This window comes from Podarcis vaucheri, assembly GCF_965113315.1.
Source record: "Podarcis vaucheri genome assembly, chromosome: 11".
Taxonomy (NCBI): Eukaryota; Metazoa; Chordata; class Lepidosauria; order Squamata; family Lacertidae; genus Podarcis; species Podarcis vaucheri.
This window is the reverse complement of record NC_138749.1, coordinates 40,346,524-40,366,946: the sequence shown is the minus strand read 5'-3', so window position 1 is coordinate 40,366,946 and position 20,423 is coordinate 40,346,524. Positions and strand designations below refer to the sequence as shown.

The following is a 20,423-nucleotide window of genomic DNA, read 5'->3' as shown; positions in this document are numbered from 1 at the left end:
GAATATTGACATGCTAGAATGTGTGCAAAGGAAGGAGACCAAGATGATAAAGGTCTAGAAACCAAGCCTTATGAGGAGCAGTTGAGGAAATTTGGTATGCTTAGCCTATTACAGAGGGGACTGAGAGAAGATATGAAAGCCAACTTCAAATATCTTAAGAGCTATCACATGGAGAATGGAGCGAGCTTATTTTCTCCTGTTCTGGAGGCTAGGACTTAAACCAATGAATTCAAGTTACAAGAAAGGAGATTCCGACTAAACATCAGGAAGAACTTTCTGACAGTAAGAACTGTTTGGCAGTGGAACAGACTCCCATAAGAGGTGGTGGACTCTCCTTTCTTGGAAGTTTTTAAACAGAGGTTGGATGGCCATCTGTCATGTATGATCTAGTTGAGATTCCTGCATTGCAGAGGCTAGGACCAGATGAGCCTCAGAGTCCCCTCCAACTCTAAATTCTACCATTTGATGATTTTATGATTCTAAGAACAAAAGCACAGATATATCCACTTCGATTTTACTAAAATAAGTAAACTGCTGCAGAGGCAACAGTACTAACTAGTCTCAGATATTTTCTAAGCAGCTAAGGATACTTGAATAAAGAAGCAACATTGCCGCATAGAATTGGTATCAACCCAGAAGTGTTTTCTGACATTTGGAGTGAATTTTCTTGGAGTGAATTTCAGAAACAGCAGGAAGAAGGCTTCAGGCAAAACCTTATCTCAACTTTTCTCTATTAATACCCACAAAGTCAGTATAATCTGCATATGCTGTATCTGGCAGGCATTCTATGCCCTGTTGCACATAGTTAAAAGTAAGCCAAAGTGCCAATTCTCAATTTTACTCAGTAGGAATGCAAGCATAATGTATGTGCCCTGTCTTTCTTTCCATCTCCAGCAGTTTCCAGGACTGAGCTTTGAAGTTGCTCTAACAGATTTGGCACCTCCAGTATGGAAGTAAGCATTCAAAACAGCATTCTCCCATACATGCCCATTGTTATTAAGAATAGAAAACAAGTGAAATTATTCACTTTAGGACTGGGAAGAAATTACTCTATTTCCATGAAAGATCTCTTTAAACATTCATCAAATGCAAACTATGAATGTTAAGTTCACGGCCCTACTTTTAATTACAGCCATGAGGTAAGAGTTACATTCCTCCTGAAGCCAACTAACTGTCAGCAAGTCCCAAATGGCTGCTCAGATGCAATTTTCAGCCACTTCTTCACATTAGGCCAGAGGTGAAGAATCTCTAAGCCAGCACACTACTGTCCAGAACCTTTTGGCCAAGCCACACCCAACTGCCCTTCAACCGATGCCGTGCATGATGTCAGGTGTGAAGCTGATAAAGACATGGCCAGGCCAAAAGGGGTTTTGCAAGCACCCCCAAAGCCCTTGCACAGTACTTTGCAAGCCCTGACAATCAGCTGCTCATCACGGTTTGTAAAATGGGATGCCATTGCCTACACAGTTTGACTTCCAAGCACATAGGCAAAACTGGGTAATCCAACATCATCGTCATGCTATGTGAGTTACTAGTGGGCAGTCCTGAGGGGAAGGAGGATCCATGTATGTAGAAGATAAAGATCAGGCCTGCTGTCCAGGACCAGTTCGCCTTCCTGACGCTAGGCCTCCATATGCACCCCACACCATGTTTCTTGCTGGCCCCAGTCTACAACGTCCTCCAGTACTGTTGCCTGGCTGGAATATAACCACAGGGGCAGATTTTAGTAATATGGCACCCTGAGTGAGGATATTTGGCACGCACACACGCCGCCTGTATATTTCTTATTTTCATAATAACTCATTTTATTTTTATTTTGCAAGGTGTGAGGAAATGTTGCAGAAATCTCTGGCTTTTGTGGGGGTGGGATGCAGCCCACTGTACTCATCACTTGGTCCCTCAGAAGGTTGCTGACCAGGAAATGCAGCATTTGGTCCAAAAAATGGACCCCCGGCCTACGTTAATAAAAACAGTAACCTCAAGAATTGCATCAACAACAGCAAAACATCAGCCATATATGGGTGACGATAACTCATCACAATTAAACAAATGCCTGGGGGTCTTAACCTGTCGTAACCCTGTATGGTGTATGGTCTTAATCTGTCGTAACCCTGCTTGATTTTTTTAATGCACAATATATTACAACAAACTATGTTAACATGAGAAATGTGGTAAATGCAACTAAGAATACACCACCCTTCAATTCAATAATGCCTGAGGCATTTTGAAATAAATATATAACACACTAGAAAATACCAAGCTACTGAATAATCAGAGTAAAAGCAAGAGTAAAATCAAATGAGTGGACTCTTTATAAAGTTTGTGAAAATAAAAAGGTTCCTTTCTACTAAAATGTATTAGGAAATATGCACAATCTCATCCTTATACATGAAAATGAGCAAATTTAAAGATATATCGATTCAAATTTGTCAGGACCATCTTGAGCCCAATAAAGGTTTGTAGGGGCTGGATCTGACCCACACTGAGTTAGCTGCTACTTCTCTACAGGTACAGATAAAAAGATAGAAGATACAATGGGGGGAATTCTGTCACTACTCTTGAGTTATTTGAATAAAGAGTGGAACAAAATATATAATGTACGTATCTGATCAAACAGTACTGGAACAGCCACCTGCCCAGCAATTGTCTAGGTTGGAGAATCTCAATTATCCACAAACAGGTTTAACAGCTGAAATGCTTTAATTATGCTACTGCTATTATTATTTTGTTGTTGTTGTTCCCTAAAGTACAGACCATTTTGTCTGCTCCCTCTACCAAAGGAAACTAGCATTTTTCATAATAGAATTTCAAAATTTATTCCACCCCTGTGTTAACAGAAAATGGTATATGACTAGATGGTCAGCTTTTCATGCAACTGCTTGGAAGGCCCTGCCCCCATTGTTAGAAACTCATGATATATAAGCTAGGTGCCAAATGGCTCCTTCAACCAGGGTTACAGTTGCCAAAACAAAATGCCTAGTTGCCATTTTGGGGCCAGGCAGCTCAAAAGTTGCATTTTTCAATACAACTTTTTGGTTCCTGAAATTCATTCTGACTGTGCAGATAAAATATAACAGATAAAATTCTACAGGCTGTGTTTCTAGTGTCCAAAATCAGGCAAGATCCAAGGATCCCCAGGCATGCACCCCTAGATGGTGGAGATGCCAGGTGTCATCCTGGCACCCGGGCATCTTCACTTAGTTGCAAGTGGCTGATAACCAGGTGCAAAATGCCCCTGGCGCCTGGCAAATTTCAAACGTTACCCAAAATGGTGATGACTTAAGCAGCCTGCTCAAGGGATCTGACCTTTCCAAAAGTTTCTTAACTGGAATGGAAAACAAAAATCTCTTCACTCTAGACTAGGGTTTCTCACCTGTGACCCTGCAGTTGTTGCTGGACTTCCAACTCCCAACCAACCCAGCTGATGGTGATGCCAAGGGCAAGTCCAACAACATCTGTGGAACCACAGGTTGAGCATTCGTGTTCTATACTTAGCAACTTCCAGAATTTAATACAAATGTAGACAGTCAGTTTCTTCCTCAAAGCAACATGCAGAGATCACTGGGAAGCAGGCCACATGCAGGTGGTTTAACCAGAATTGACAGTGAGAATGGCCATACACATGCACCACCATGTAAAACCATGTTCCCTCCAGCCTTCCCAGGAGTGATTCTGATGGGAGTACAGAGTGCAGCAACAGTCTATATATGCATCACTGTGTACAAGGATCATGAAACAGGTTAGTAATATTTGTTTGGGAAACACAAATGGTAGAGAAAATTTAGAAGGATAGCCAGAGTTGAAAAACAGTTGAGAAACAGCAAAATACTTATCCTACAAGGCCAAGAAGTATGTGCTTAGACATTATGATCACATCCCAATAATAGCAGAAGAGAAATATAATCTCAATAGACAAATACTGCAGTTAAAGCAAAATTCTGAAGATTAGTGTCTGCGCCTGAATATAGCACAATACCCACATGAATTTTATTGCTTGTAAACACTGGTCCCAGTAACACACAAGTAATTTTTCCTTGTCAAGAACCAGCCTTCCATTTTGAAGCTGACTTGAGATATAATATCTAACAAATACTAAGCATTCATAGTTAAGAAAAAAGAAATGTACAATTACAGATTTACTTGGTCATAAGGCAATATGGTCCACCATTGAAGCATTCAGACAAATATCAAGACAGGTTCAAGAGATGTGGGAGATCCCCTACTTGATTTTTTTTATTTGCTGGATATCACGAAATATTCAACTGACAGGGTTATACCTTTGTAGGAGTAAACCTTAAGCCACAGGCCTGTACTGTGCACCCCTGCCTTGAAGGACCACGTCTCCCAATATGCACTCATTATTTGAGGTCCTTCTTCATGTGTTTCTTCCACAAGAGGTTTAAAGCGTGGCAACACAAGAATTGGCCTTTTCTGTGTAGGCTCCCCATTTGTGAAATGGTCTCCCCAGGAATGCTTGTCTGATGCATTACATAGCTTTAGGTGCTAAGCAAAACCATGTCTCTTCTCCCAGGCCTTTGTTTAATTAGCCAATCTATGGACTTTTAAACTGAGAGTTGGGGGAGATTGTTTTGTTATCATGTTATGTATTTTTGTGTTTTTATACTGTAAACTGCCCTGTCAGGGATGGTTGGAGTCGTAGTCCAGCAACATCCAGAGGATTATAAATTTCTTCAAGGAAAAGCAGTGCAAATAAAGTTGTTGTGTAAACTGGCAAGAGAACACAATAGCTGCTTTTACAAATAGTCCTGAGAAGTTTTAAACATGTATTGGAAAACAAACTATGCACAGAAACTGCTTCCAGCAAGAAATGCCACCCATCTTATACTAAAGAGTTTATAGTAAATAAAAGTTTTCTTATAAGTAGTTTATAATAATAATATCCATATATTGTTTCAATAGTTGGTTTGCTGTACTTTTATGCCACCTTTTGTTGTATTAACATGTTGAATTAACATGCTGTTCAATAGGCTGCTCACTGCTTTGGAGGCCTAGGAAGCCTAAAAAAGCAATATATAAATAAATCATATCATTAAACCTAACAACAGCGAGGATATTCTTGCCATAAAGTTGTGATTTCATGCAAAGCTATGATTAGCCTAACATGGTAATAGCCGCAAGAAAGAGATAAAATTAGAAACCGTCAACTGAGGACGGGCGAGTAACGGGTTCAGGGATTTGCTTCCACATGACAGCAGACTGGTACACAAGCAACAAAGGTTTGATAAAATGGGTAGGGTGAGCTGAAGATTTAAAAATCTAATCTAAAATTTGGCAAAGGATAAAGAAGTCTGATGCACTTTAGAACAAAGCTAGTAAGATTTTTGAGAAATCCATATCTGGTGCTGCTTTCCATAGTCTCAGCACCAGAACTGCAGAGTCAAGTGAGATTTTGATAACCGCATACGGCACATATTCTGTATTAAACACTAATACTTGCAACTTTGGAGGATTTTTAAAAAGTCAAACTTCAAACTCTCAAAGGATTCAGATGTTCAATATACTAGATTTTTAAAACATGAGACCAGTCTTGTTTTGTTACCACTTGACCTCCTAGTATGTCAATATAACATGTGAGGGGAGTTCCTTTGTAGAACATAGCTTCACACACATTCATCCCATGCATATTTTAAGGTACTGGATGCATGTTGAGCAACTCCGTTAGCCATATAAAATGGAACTTGACAAGAGCTCCAGGGGTTGAAAGATAACTGCCTCTCCACCTGTCTGGAGCATGTAATATTTAAGTCACAGCATTTCTTCTTGTAAGTACTTTCCCCGTCCTCAAACTGACATCAGATTGGCAGAAATAATCAGATGCTGCAAGGCTGACAGCTGACTGAAGTTGTACACCCTTGCACATCAGAAGCAAGAACACTACCCCAGGGCAAGCAAAGACTAGCAACAATGCCAGGCCAGCAACAGATTTACACAGCTGGATACCTACACAGATCACTCCACTCTCTAATTATTGCCTTACCTTTTGTTTTAGAGACAGTAAAATATTCAGTAAACTGAAGAAAACCAAATCATACTTATTGTGCATAAAGCACTTAGCAGTCACATTTGTTCCATAGGATGAGAAACAGCGAAATATGGTAAAACACTTTTTATGAGACCTAAAAGCCTAGCAATCAGCGACTGACAGCCTTGGGCCAAAACTAGTCCCAAATGCTAATACAGTGGTACCTCAGGTTATGAACTTAATTCATTCTGGAGGTCTGTTCTTAACCCGAAACTGTTCTTAACCTCAGGTGTGCTTTCGCTAACAGGGCCTCCCGCTGCTGCTGCACCATCGCCACGCGATTTCCATTCTCATCCTGGGGCAAAGTTCTCAACCCAAGGTACTATTTCCGGGTTAGCAGAGTTTGTAACCCCAAGCATTTGTAACCCGAAGCGCTTGTAACCTGAGGTACCACTGTACTGAGGAAGAAGGGGAATGGAGGAAGCAGCTGTTGTAAAAGGGCTTGCTGGCAGGATCTTAAGAGGAAAGGCTGGTGCCTCCTTAAAGTCTCCTTCCAGCAAAACTAGCTGATGACTAAGGAATGAGTTGTTTGAAATATTGCTGCCTTTCTAGTTACATACTGTTCTGAGCAGACCTAATTGTTCACATAACAGAGCAGGTTAAATTAGGGTGTCACAATAATTCAGTCAGGGATGCATAACAATACAAGCACCTGCTCATTGTTAAAGGATGAGCTCAACTGAGGCGGGTACAGTAGGGCCTCCTTGACTGGCCCTGCACCGGCTCGCAATTCAACCCTCCTCAATCTATTAAGGCATTTTCATGTCCTCAAGGACTCAAAGTTAGGGGGAAAGAGGATGAGCAGGCAGAAAAGGCCTCCCTAAAGTCTGGAAGTAGCTGGCAGATGTTATGGCTGCAAATGTGCTTCAGTTCCTGCAATGGACCCATCTGGATTGTATCCCAACCCACAAGCCTTAGGAAGAAGAAGAAGAAAATTATATTCTTCATGTCACTTGCATTTGGCTGTTTCAATTTCTCTCCCCCCCCCCGCCCCCGCTGCTATATTCCCCTGCTCCCCAATATGAGCCTATTTTGACTTTCTTAAGGCTTAGGAGAGGGAGGGGATAGCAGGAAAGGAAGCTGCACTCTCTCCCTATCCTAGTTAGTCTCTCTTTGCATCCCGGATGGTGGTGGAGTAAATTGGTAAAGCTCACAAAACCATGAGGATTTTCTGAACATGCCTAGCCACCAAAAACTTCCCTCAATGTTTTCTGAATACTCTTAGGCTATACTCACCAAATCCCAACGGGATTGTGAGACAATCACAGTAGTGCTTGGCCATCCTGAGATTAAATTACTTTACAATAATTAAACCAGGCATGTGGAACTTGCAGCCCTCCATATGCTATTAAAACTCCAATCCCATCTGTGCCAAACAGGTATGAATGCAGCTGTAGTCCAACATCTGGAAGGCCACAGGTTCCAAATACCTGAAATAAACCTTTCAAAAATGAGTAACTAATTGCTCAGAATACAGAAGCCTTCAGAGCCAAAACTTCCAGACAGAAAATGTGCAGCAAATGAAGATTTAATGACCTCAGAATTAGGCACTTCATTCTTAGTTTTGCTCTGATGTCAGAGAGGTCTTGCAGAGCTGGCCATAGTTAAGGTATAACGAAACAACTTTGTAATATCTATATTACATTTGCTTTCAAACTAAAGTTCCTTAACACAGTCTGTTTTAAAGTGTGTGTGGTGGAATGCAGATTTTATAACACTGTGGCACTCAGTTCTAAGTGTTTAATACTAAACAGAAGTCTTATAGACCTATTAGCACATATTTATGAAAATACTAGCATGGCCTAAAAGAATCTGCTTAAACTCAAGGTGACCTGCTTAGCCAATAGGTCGAATTCATCATCTTGATTAACAGGGATGCTAATAATGCTAGCCAAAGTCAATGGTAAGGGTGTATATTATATTATGCAAACTATCAGCTTAAAAAAAGACATAGATAAGAAGCTAGGATTCCAGTTTAGAATGCCAAGCCCAAAACAAGAAACACCCAAGTATTAGAAAAACCGTAGCAAACAATAGTAAAACTAATTGAATTTGATGAAATTTTATGCCAACCACCACCAATGGGCACAAAATCTTTGTCAAAGAAAAAGTATTTATAGAGAATAAGTTACATATCAAGGGCTCCAAAATGGTTGTCTGTACTTCTAATAAAATCAAGAAGGGCAATCGGCGGGTTCCTGCCCCCACTTCCCAGGAAACCCGTTACGAGAAACAGGTAGGGAGTGCTCAGATGCAATAATCAAGAACGCCCTCCCATCCGCCCTCCTATTAGCACGGATGTAGAAAAAGATCTGTATGCTCTAGTTAGTTTGGTTGCTCTGAAGCACAGTGCACTAGGCACCTCTTCTCCAAGTAGCCAAATAATTGCCCAGTCAGTCTTTCCCACAGGAAAGCATTGCGGGGCATTTGCTAGTCCAGGCTATGGCATGACATACTGGATAATGAACTCTCAGTTTTCCTCCCAATCTTGGAGCTGAGAGAAGACAGGGACTGATGTCCAAACATTGGGAGGATGAGGCTCCCCCTCCAACCTCTACAGCTTCCAACTTGTAAAGAAGACCGGTTACTTGTGATGCTCACACAAGGGTGGTAGGATACTCTTTGTGACTTTATGCTGGTTAGTAACAAATTTAATATACAGATAATTAAACCTTTATGAAACATATGGCATTACTCAGAATAGGAGAACTCTGAAATACTTCAAATGTACTGTTTCCAAAGAAAGGAAGAGAAGCTGAGCTATGGCAATTCTTGGTGGACAGCACCCACCGGAGTTCAGGAAAGCATTGTAAATTCAAAAGTAGATCTGCCAGAATCAGCTAATGAGTCAGATAACATTTCTTCTCAGTGAAAGGCTGCAGGCTTTCCAAGCAGTCTATTACTCCCTCTGCCTTGCAGCTTACTAACTGTACTTCTGCTCATGCCAGAGCAACGGTTCAGAGGAGAAGGCAAACAGGCACATACAACACACAAGACCCAGATAATGTAGGAAATGGCCCACCAAATACAGTTGCTATCTGAAAGATGTATCATGGTCTGCCAAATAGATTCATAGCTAATGGAGGAGCAGCATTATATGGCCAGTAATTTCATGTTAAAATGCTTTAGATTGCAAATGAGAATAGATAGATTTGTTATTATACTCTCCCTGAGGAACAGTTTATTTTTGCAAAAGGTGTGCACAGATTTAAGAATAACATGTTGCCATTTTCGGCAATCCTGGATTATTATTTCCTGTTGTATGCTAGCGCTGTTGCCTCTTTTTTGCTCTACATGAACTGAGCGAGATAATGTCCCAGCATGAACAAACAAACAATAAAGAGCTCCCATGACAACCTGGATTTGGAAATGTCTCAAGAAAGGCAGAAAATGCCCAGTCCACAGCAAAGCTGTGCTGAGCACCTTATTCAAGCCTTCTGCATACCTTCCCCCCAAACACTTATTTAGGATCCAAAAACCACAAAAGCCTATTGCTCTACTCCTTTTGGTGCAGCCAGCTGATCAATTTCAATATTCCACATTTAAGACTTATAATTCCCAGGTACCTCACTCTCTACCAGTCCACTGTCCCAATTGATAGCCTCATAGGTTCACACCTGACTCATAATAAATTCTGAAATATCATCAGCTTTCCTGTGAATCTCCTTCCATTCCCCTCAGTACTAAGTCAATGCTGGCAAACTGGACATCAAAGCAGCCCAATCAGTGGTACGGCAATCACATTCATAACCATTCTGATAATTGCTTCATACAAAGCAGCTACCCATATGGAATATGGTTCAGGTTTTGTGGGAAGTTTTGACATTTTGGAAGTAATGTAAGTTTTAACACTACCAGAACTTTCATCTGTCTATATTCTATAGTGATGTACTCTATAGTGCTTTGGAAAGTGTAAGAGAATATGTTCCTGCCCAATGAGTTTACAGTGTATAATTCAATACAGGAGAAAACACAGGTAAAGAGGAAAATGCAAGTACGAGTGAACAGAGGAGAATACATGTTTATTCCAGTTCCAGATACTATCCAATTCTACTACAGTTTCCCACTAATTAGCCAGATTTATTTTATGGTACCTATTTAATCTTACTCAAAGATTTATAATCTCTGAGATTAAAAATAAATAAATCTGTGGGTCATATAAAACCAGAACAAATCACCCTAATCTTAAGTGCTCCAAGAGGTCAACACGAACACTAAACACTAATATATATGCTTAATATTGATGAGCACTACTTATCAAAGAGGAACCATATATTCACCATTCTTCCTGAAACCATAACTTATATTGAGAAGTTACTATTTCAGTAGTGCAGTGAAATTTGTGAAGTTGTATTCTAAAGCATTCCATAGAACTTTGATAAAAATAAGTAAAATCTTGCCCTATTATCAGTAACTGTTAGCAAGCCTGTGACTTCTCTACTCTTCTACAACCTGTTAAAATGGGGGGGGGGGGAGAGAGAGAGAGAGAGAGAGAGAGAGAGAGAGAAGAGAAGAGAAGAGACTAGCACCTTGCGTGAGAAAGAAGCTAATTCTGAAGGTAGTATAAATTATTGTTATCCTCCAATTCTTAAACACTTTTAAGTTCAATTAGCCTAGGAGTAGGTAATGTTCAATCCAGGAAATTAATATGAGTCAATCTTGCTTAGGCCTCAATCCTAGCCCTTCAGTACGAGTAAGCCCCTTTGACTTCAATGGGACTAACTTTTGGGTAGATTTGTGCTGTTAGTCTCTTAAACACAAAAGCTTGGCTTGATCAAACATTTTAAAATTAGAAACTAATTGTTCAATGCTAGCATGATTTCAGTTGCTCTTCATTCCAATTTTCCAACCCTGATGTAGTTGGTAGCACACCGATCAAAAATGGAAAAAGTCTGCATGTTTGCAGAATTAAGACCACAGTTATTTGTATACACATGAAGGCAATAGATTTAAAGGGATTTTGTATATTTGCCTTGAGGCCAAGCTCTCTCTCTCTCCCTCCCTCCCACACACCTACCCCTCAGCAGCTTATACTTGTCAAGGTTTCAATGAACATTAATTGCAAAAGTAGTCCCCAGCGTGGCCTGAAACCAAACACACTGCAGTTCTGATAAATTGAAAGTGGCATATTAAGAAGCATTTTATCATAGATCACTGAGTCTGACACTACTAGGGTCAGCATCCAAATTCAACTGTACCCCCAACAAAGGTGGGTCTGCAACACCCACTCTCATTTATTTTGTTTAGAGTTCAGCTGCGCTTAAGAGACAAAGAAGGAAAGATTAAGAAAAGTGAGGTGACAAAAAGAGTAACAAGTAGGTGAGGGCGATGAAGAGAAAAAGAAGGGATATACTTAACAAAAATAATGCAAAGTGGTACCATGTTAGAAGCTGGAGTAAAGTCGTGTTCTGGCTCTGGAAAGATTTAGCCCTCAAATTACCACACCCTATTGTATTTAAGCCTAAATACATGTAACTGAAATAACTGCACATTATTCCTGTGAGCATCCCTGCTTCTGCTGTTGTGACTTTTAAACTGCAAGCTCTTTGGGGCAGAAAGCAGTTTTCTTGTATCCTGTAAAGCAGGAGCGGTTGACCCATGCCCCCCCCAATGTTGCTGAACTACAATGACCGTAGCCAGCATGGCCAATGGTCAGAAATAATGCAAGCTGTAACAACTGGAGGACCAGAGGCAATCTGCCCCTGCCATAAAGCACCATGCACAACAATGGTACACTTCAATAAATAATAGGAGTGATAGTTTATGAAGACTACTGAGGTAGATGATGAAAGTCACATGCATTACTTCCCCACAGGTTGATAATATTTGTGCAATTTAGTTAAGATAGCTGTTACGGTGCATTTGTAGATTGAAGGTTCTCTTCGTATAGCATTCTTTGCAAAAACTAACAAGCATGCCCTGTGTATAATGAAATACACTCCAAAGCGTCCAGCAGCCTTTTAGTCTTTTGAACAGCAGCAGCGGTTTTAGGATTAATCGGAGGCGGCATGGGAAACTTTGAAAAGAAAAGCACAGCCTTTCACTTCCCGGCTTCCTTACCAAATTGTGGGGGGAAGGAGAGAAACACTCATACTGTGAGCAATAACGCTGGTCCTCCTGTCTCTTCAGTGGGTCGGAAATAACGGATTAAATCTTAATGCGTGAAGTCAGAAACTTCAAAAAAATAAAGAAAACATAGAAGACCGCGTAAGGGAAGGATAGAGAAAAGGGACAGCTGAGTGTATGCAAGCGATAAACCCCTACGAAGAAGAAGAAAAAGAGGGGGGTTGTTGTCTACTGAAGAGATCCTTAACTCCCTCGCCAGCCGAACCCAAAAAGGGATTATTATTTCCCAAGGGAAACCGCTTTTCTTTGCCCGATGATGCAGCAGACGCTCTCTCCTCCTGGTCCAGACACAATATCTTTAAAAGCATCTCCCGAAACAACCATAACCACCAGACAGGGCAGGAGGAGGAAATGGAGCAGCAACATGGGCAAAACAAATAAATAAACACGCCTTGAATCTCCGAGGAAGCTGCCAGCTCTTTGGCGGCCTCCGAGCGGGTCGCCCCTCTTTTCGCCCAGACCCGATCCTGACGTGCCCACTGACGGCGGCAGCGCCCAAGCTGGGCTCCAGAAAAGCCACCTCCGGACGGGCACCGTCCAAGGAAGGAAGGCACCGCGGGGCGGGAAGAGGAAAAAGTTGCTCAACAGCAAAACAAGAAGCTGCAGCTACAGCAGCGGGGGCAGCAGCAGCAACCGCTGAGATCCCTCCCTCTCTGCCGGGGAAAAGCAGGCGAGGAAAAGCACACGCAGCAGCGCGCACGCCGCCGCCGAAAGCGGAGGAGGGAAGGCGGGCAGAGGCAGGTGCCCAGCCGGGACCCCCCACACACTCGGCGGGAGTCCAGGAGGGAAGAGGGGAAACGAAGTCGGAGGAGTTGCTGGCGAGCGGGCAGCGCGGGGCGACCCCTCGCTGAGGAGAAATGTGCCCCGACGGGGGCGGCGGGAGCGTCCGCCCTGGCCAGGCGACGGAAACAACTTGCCTTCCTCCTCCTTCTCCTCCCCTCAGCGACTCCGACGGCGAGGGAGGTCGAAGCCCCCCTTTTTTCCCCCCGTTCCCTTTTCCCCCACTCCACCCCGGCTACTCACCCGCACTCCGAAGGCCGCTCGCCTCAAGTGTTGTCCGGCGACCACGGCTTGAGGCTCTTTTTTCCCCCCCACCTCACCGACTCGCCCAAGCGGCCGCGGCTGCCTTGCTGACGCCGAGAGGAGCTGGAGGAGCCTCGGCCCGCCCCCCCGTCCCTCCCCCGGAGCCCGCCAGGCCCGCCCTCGCGCCCTCCCACAGCCCGCGCGCGGAGCTCCGCCTCACGAAGAAGAAAAAAAAACACCACCCCAAAACGCGAGGCGGCCCAGGCGCCGCGAGCGGAGGAAGCTTTTGTTTTGCTCAGGCGCGCCAGGCTTGGAAGCCTGACAGGAAAAAAGCCCCCGTGGGCGGCAGAAAGGCGGCGAGCTCCGAGGAGGCCTTTCCCCCCCCCTTTCCCCTCCTTTTATTTTATTTTTTTTGCGGTGGAGGGAGATAAGTGCACACAGTAGGGCAAAGGCTGCGGCGTCGGCGTGCGCTGAGTGTCCCTGCTCTTCCCAAGGATGAGGATAAGGAGGGGGAAGAAGACCGGCCTTTGTTGTTATTATTAAGATGGAACTGCTCCGTATAGCCTAGGGCCTCTTTTCAAAGGTGACGACAAATCCGCCACACACACCCCATAACAAAAATGCACACACACACCCCCAACAATGACAGAATTCCCTACATAGAAAGTGAGGGTGTATAGCATGGTGGCCTCGTGTAAAACTGCGTGACAGTTCCCAATCGTGGCTTCTCGCACTGTGTAACCAACTGGTGTGCTTGGCTGGGTCGTGCTAATATTGCTGCTTCCTTTTTACCAGGTAGATTCTTCCCTTGCAGGAATGTTGCCAAGTTTCAGGTGGTCCTTGGCCCTTTGCCACATTGGCATTGGTAAACCAGGCCCAAAGTGGAAATGGAGGAGAGCTTGGTTGGTTAGAGAGTGGCGCCAACGCCAAGGTTGCAGGTTCGATCCTCGTGAGGAACAGTTGCCCGTTCCTGTGTTGCGGGGGCTATGATGCTCAGGCTCGCTTCCAACTCTACGGTTCTATGAAAATCCCTCTTTTGAAGCTAGTATTTTCTTGTGGGAGTGCCCCTCTGCATGCTGGACCTCTCTTAAGAGGTGTTTGCGCTCCAATGTAGTTGGCCCCAAATATTATTATCAGAGAAGACAGAAGTTCCTGGAGTGCTCTGGTCCATGGGGTCACGAAGAGTCGGACACGACTAAACGATTAAACAACAACAACAACAAATTATTATCAGATGTGTAAAGGTGAGGTGAGCCTCCGCAGCCTCATCATTTCGTAAATATCTCTGTAGTAGCCAGTGGCGTAGCATGGGTTGTCAGCACCCAGGGCAAGGCAAGTAATTTGTGCCCCCTAATCCATGGATTTGCGCCCCCTAACCCTAACCCCCAGATGTTGCGGCCGCCCCCCCCCCTGCATCCCCCACGCTATGCCACTGGTAGTAGCTGATGCCAGTGATAATGACCTGGTTTTTCTTAAGGCATCTCAAAACTGTGTTGTGCATTCTCTCAGTCAACATTCTCTCAGTCTTACCAGAAGATGTTCCTTATATTCATAGAATCATATTACTGTAGAGTTGGAAGGAGCCATGAGTCCAACCTCCTGCAATGTAGGAATCTTTCGCCCAAGCCCAGGACCCTGTCTACCAACTGAGCTGTCCTAGGTCTTGGTTACTCTACATCAGGCATCCCCAAACTCCAGGTGTTTTGGGACTACAACTCCCATCATCCCTAGCTAACAGGACCAGTGCTTAGGGATGATGGGAACTGTAGTCCCAAAGCATCTGGAGTGCCAAGTTTGGGGATGCCTGCTCTTCCCAAACCAGCAGTGCGCTCCCACTGCTGGTTTGGGAAGTGATGTATACAAGTTCGCCGCCGTTCATATATATACAGTGTCTGTGCTGTTTCTTATGAAATACTGTGTTTTGATGTGTTTGTTTACCCCCAAGCTAGCTTTCATCCAAACTAAAGAAAAGAATGGCCTTGCTGCATTTTAAGCCAGTAATGTGTACATGTTTTTACTTCTAAGTTTCGGCTGGCTTGCCAACTGCAGTATTATATACAGCTTGAAAAGTGAGGCGGGGTGTGTGGGGCTATAAAATAAAGAAGAAATAAATAAGCAATACCTAGAGATATCTAGCAAGGTTTAGGCCCTCTGGGTCTACACTATAAAAACCGGTGATATGTGTGTGTGCAAACAGTGTTTGCATAAGCAAAGTTAATTACTTTTGTGGGAATTGCTCTGGAATTAATATTTAATTGCTGTACTGAAGCAGATGTACCTGAAAGTGGACAGAAAGGGAGTTTGGGCGCTCTTGTATATTGTTTCATCTCCTTTTGTGAAAATAAATGAAGAATAACTGGTTAAAAGAATTCAACCCAGAGGTGTCACAGATAATGCCAGTAGTGCTCAGTATCACAAGGAAAATGACAAAAGTAAATCTATTGGATTAAAGAGGGGCTGCGAGAAGAAAATGGACTTTTGGGTTTCTCTATTGGGTGTTCATGCAAAGGAACTTGAGGATTGAGAAAAGGGTGCAGTTTTGTCTTTTGAATGAAATTTCAAAGGTATTGTCGTTTTGTGTTGTAGGCAATACATTGAAAAGATTAGTACTTCAGGGTAATCGTTTCTCCTCTTGTTTTATGAATGTAATATCCTTTTGGGATATCATGGTGATGGCTGAGTTATTGTGGCTAGTATACTTGGAAGTTGAAGGCTAAACATTTTAGGGGGCTGAGGGCATTCTCCACTGGGAAAGCCTTGAAATAAACATATCCCAGTTTGGTGTATTCGTCTCCAGGCAAGATTTTTTTGTTGTTGAACCATGCAACTGCAGAGAGCCTCCAGGAAGGGGGATGAACTCCACCAGAGGCTAGGCGAGAACATTGCTCTCAGTGGAAAAGCTCCTTGGCAGGCAACAACATCAATCACTGGCAGAAGATTTGTTGTGACAACATGAAGGGAAGAGGAGCTCGGGATGCTCTAGATGTTAGCTCTGTTGTTGTGTCCTTGGAATAAAATTAACGGTGTGGTTTTTTTAAATCTCTTTCAAGTTTTTAAATTTTAACAAGGCGAAACAACAGTTTTTCTTCTTATTGACAAGCTACTTGCTAAGGAATACTACCCTGCCACTCAGTGAAGAGATTATTGTAGCTGTGACATGCTACTCAAGTGCAGAGAAACTGGATTCAAAATCTCACCTAACAAGAGGATTTTTTAAAAAATGGATTTAAAATTAATAACATCTAGATTGCCATCTTGCACGTTGGTAAGCACTCACTGAGAAATGTCATAGGAACAATTGCTCACTGACGTTAAACCCAATGTAATGAAGCAGTGAGGGCAGGGATCCTGAAAACATTCTGTCAGTCCCAGTTCTTTTGACATTTGCACAGGTGCAGTTTCAGAAGAAATAAGCCTGTAGCCTCTTTCTCTGATAATACATGCAAACACAGTTAGAATCCCAGTGGTTAATCTCTCTCAGAGGGAGATTTAGAAGCCCCATGTGCTAAGTCCAAGAGACAACTAGGAATACTCAAACGTGAAAATAGGCGGCACCTAACTGCACTTCCACCCTGCAGGTGAAGAAAAGAAGCATACAGTACTAGCTAATTTATGGTAAGCTCTAAGGGTCTAGCAGGGGTTTCTAACATGAATCACAGTATCCAATCCTGAGGTATTATCTGCAGTTTTATCTGTGAAAGGGACTTGCCCACATGTTGGCATCTATCTGTCTTGAGAAACAATGGAGTGCACCTCGAGGTGTGGGTGTGTGAAGTCAAACTGCTGTAGAATTACAGCACCTGCTGTGGCTGCAGAGACCAGTAACTCATAACTGCTGCCTCCTGCATTGTTTTTGCTGTGTTAGCAGCACCAAAGTGACCTCTCCGGGGTGCAAGGCTGGGCAGTGTGTATGGAGGTCCTGGGCTGCCCAGACAACAAGAGTCCCTTCTCGGCCTTTCTGATGTGGTCCAAAGGACAACAAAGCAATACATTTGGCACCAGCTTGGCTGCAGGGGTTGCTGAAAGGAGACATGCAAGATGCCATCCAACCACCTTAGGGACTCCACTTTGGATTTTTGAAGATTTGCTCCTTAGCCTCCTTAGCCTTTTCTGCCCGTGAACTGTCTCGCCAGAGTGGTGCATGCTCTAATTATCTCCCGCTTGGACTACTGCAATGCGCTCTACGTGGGGCTACCTTTGAAGGTGACCCGGAAACTGCAATTAATCCAGAATGCGGCCGCTGGGAGTGGCCGCCGGGACCACATAACACCGGTTCTGAGAGATCTGCATTGGCTCCCAGTACATTTCCGAGCACAATTCAAAGTGTTGGTGCTGACCTTTAAAGCCCTAAACGGCCTCGGTCCTGTATACCTGAAGGAGCGTCTCCACCCCCATCATTCAGCCCGGACACTGAGATCCAGCGCCGAGGGCCTTCTGGCGGTTCCCTCATTGCGAGAAGTGAGGCTACAGGGAACCAGGCAGAGGGCCTTCTCGGTAGTGGCGCCCACCCTGTGAAACGCCCTCCCATCAGATGTCAAAGAGATAAATAACTACCTGACATTCAGAAGACATCTTAAGGCAGCCCTGTTCAGGGAAGTTTTTAATATGTAACGCTGTACTGTTTTTAACACTGATTGGGAGCCGCCCAGAGTGGCTGGGGAAACTCAGCCAGATGGGCGGGGTATAAATAATAAATTATGATGATGATGATGATGATGATGCTCCCAAAGATGTCCTGCAAGGCAGTGGATTACTTGGCTGCATAACATACATAAAAAAACGTAAGAAGAGCTGGCTGGGTCAGGCTAATGGCCCATCTAGCCCAATGTCACATTCTCAAAGTGGCCAACCAGACACCTGTGGGGAACCTAAAAGCAGGACCAAGGACAAGAGCACTCCCCCAACCTGTGGTTTCCAGCAACTGGTATCCAGAAGCATTACTGCCTATAACCATGAAAGCACAACATAACCATCATGGCTAGTAGCCATTGATATCCTCCATGAATTTGTGTAATCCTTTTTTAAGCCATCCAAGTTGATGAACATCACTGCTACCTGTAGGGCCAAGTTCCATGCAAGCTGCATGAAGGAATATTTGCTTTTGTCTGTCCTAAATCTTTAAACATTCAGCTGTATTACATGTCTCCAAATTCTAGTGCTACGAGAATGGGGGGATAACTTTTTTCAATTCACTTTCTCCATAGTTTTATAGACTTGTAACATGCCCCTCAGAGTCTCCCTTTCTCGAAAAAGCCCCCAATATTGTGACCTTTCTTCATAGGGAAGTTGCTTCACTCCCTGATCATTTTAGCTTCCCTTCTCTTAACCTTTTCCAGTTCTACGATATCTTTTTCAAATGGAGGCAACCTGGACTGTACACAATATTCCAAATGCAGTCGCACCATAGATTTGAATAATAGCATTATGATAGTGGCAGTTTTATTTTCAATTCCTTTCCTAATAATCCCTAGCATGGAATTCATCTTTTTCACATCTGCTGCACACTGGATCTACATCTTCAGCAAGTGTTACAATCCCCTACAGGGCCTGATTTGTAGAGTAAAGCATGTTAGGTTCTAGACTTCAGTATAAAAATACCTGTGTCTGGGGAAATTATTAGAACAGGCTTTGTGAATATCCTTATGTAAATACATGATATTGTCTGCAGATTTCATGGCTGATCCCTGACTTGGGGCAGCCAAGGCTCAAGGTAAGCCTCCTTGTTTTGTATAGCTCACATATCTGAAAGATAATCTGTAGCCTTAGTTGGGCTTTGTCTCTTACGTGAATATTAAGACAGTAGTATCTTACTGTGACTTGCCTCCTGGTAGGATTAAGTATCAGGTACCATTTCTTTGTGGTGCTGTCCTGAAATGGGAAACCAGCTATTTACACAGCACTCATCTAATGTCTATGGCTAAGGATTAGTTTCCAGGATTACAAGGATCCATTTGTATAAGAATGATCCTGCATGCATCCCCACACCTTATTGTTCTGTGTATAGTGAGTATTAATTAAAAACTATCCCTAATTGGAAACATGCAAAGCTTGGTGTGATCCTCTGATAATCTATGGACTAACCCTATAATTGAGATGTTGCATGTTGACTGTTTCCAGTTTTAATTTTCACACTTGCTGAAAGGTTGCTTATATTTTGCCACGTACCACCTGCCATTTCTCTGCACAGTATTTCTGCAAGTAATTTCATTAAGTGGAAAAGATAAATAGATGGCCACAGTAACTTTATTAGTAGCTTACAGAGTGAAAATAGTAACATCACTAAGGAGTTATTAAATTGAAGTTCCTGGCTTTTTAGGAGATTCCTTTTTTGAACAACATGGACTAACACTGGTAGAGTGTAAATTGTTATAATTCATATTTCTAATTAAAACAACAACAACCCATATTCTGATTTAGAAAGATGAAAGACGCAGCGGGAGTGCTAACATAAACAAGTGCTTTGATGTACAATGACACAGAAATCAAGTTGTCATGAATTATAGATTCTGACTATAATTAATCAGGTGGAGTGTTGATGAGGTGGAGATAGCATGAACGTAGCCTATGTTGGAAGGTATATTTATAATAAATCTGCTGCAGCTCTTAAGGACGGGACCATTGTAACCTGGCTTTTTGTATCTTGGCATTTGAACAGATCTGGTTTGGAACCATGACCTATTAACTTGTCACAGTTTGTGTGGTCCTGTACAGCCTGTAAGGACATGGATCACTGCAGAATAGAATCTAAAAGAATTGAGCTGCAGAGAGGCAGAGATTCCTATAAGCAGTATGCCTGAGCTATTAAACCATTACCCAACACAGCAGTTAATGATGCATACTAATTAATTCCTTGTTATAAGACTGTGGTTTAAAAATAAAACAATTCAAAGGACCACCAGGGTCACTCATTCTGTATACATTTTCCATTAAAGAAAATGGTGATGTTCACAAATGAATTTTGCTGTGAAGAGCAGTTTAGGAGGTAGTGGCTGAAAAATTATGGCCCACTTCTAACACTCTACTTCCAGTGTCCTGCAACAGTGCCAGACCCATGGGGGATATTCCCCCCCCCTCCCACTGTCTGTTATCGTTATGGTTTTTTGAGAAATATTGAGGGCTGAAGTCAGTTTGACTTACCGCAAAATTGGGAAAATACTGACAAGCAACCTTCACACATTAGGTTACAGCATATTTTAAGCAATAAGAATATTGCAAGTGGGATCTTGCAATC

General features: G+C 43.0%; 1 protein-coding gene across 5 annotated transcripts in view; it reads right to left on the bottom strand.

Moving 5' to 3' along the window:
- Positions 1-13,351, bottom strand: part of PAM (peptidylglycine alpha-amidating monooxygenase) — a 122,706-nt gene extending 109,355 nt beyond the window's left edge. For all 5 annotated transcript variants that reach the window (XM_082191417.1, XM_082191421.1, XM_082191419.1 and 2 more), the window contains exon 1: positions 13,193-13,351. The gene's annotated coding sequence lies outside the window, so the exon portion shown is untranslated. The remainder of the gene's footprint in view (positions 1-13,192) is intronic.
- Between the last annotated feature and the right edge of the window lie 7,072 nt (positions 13,352-20,423).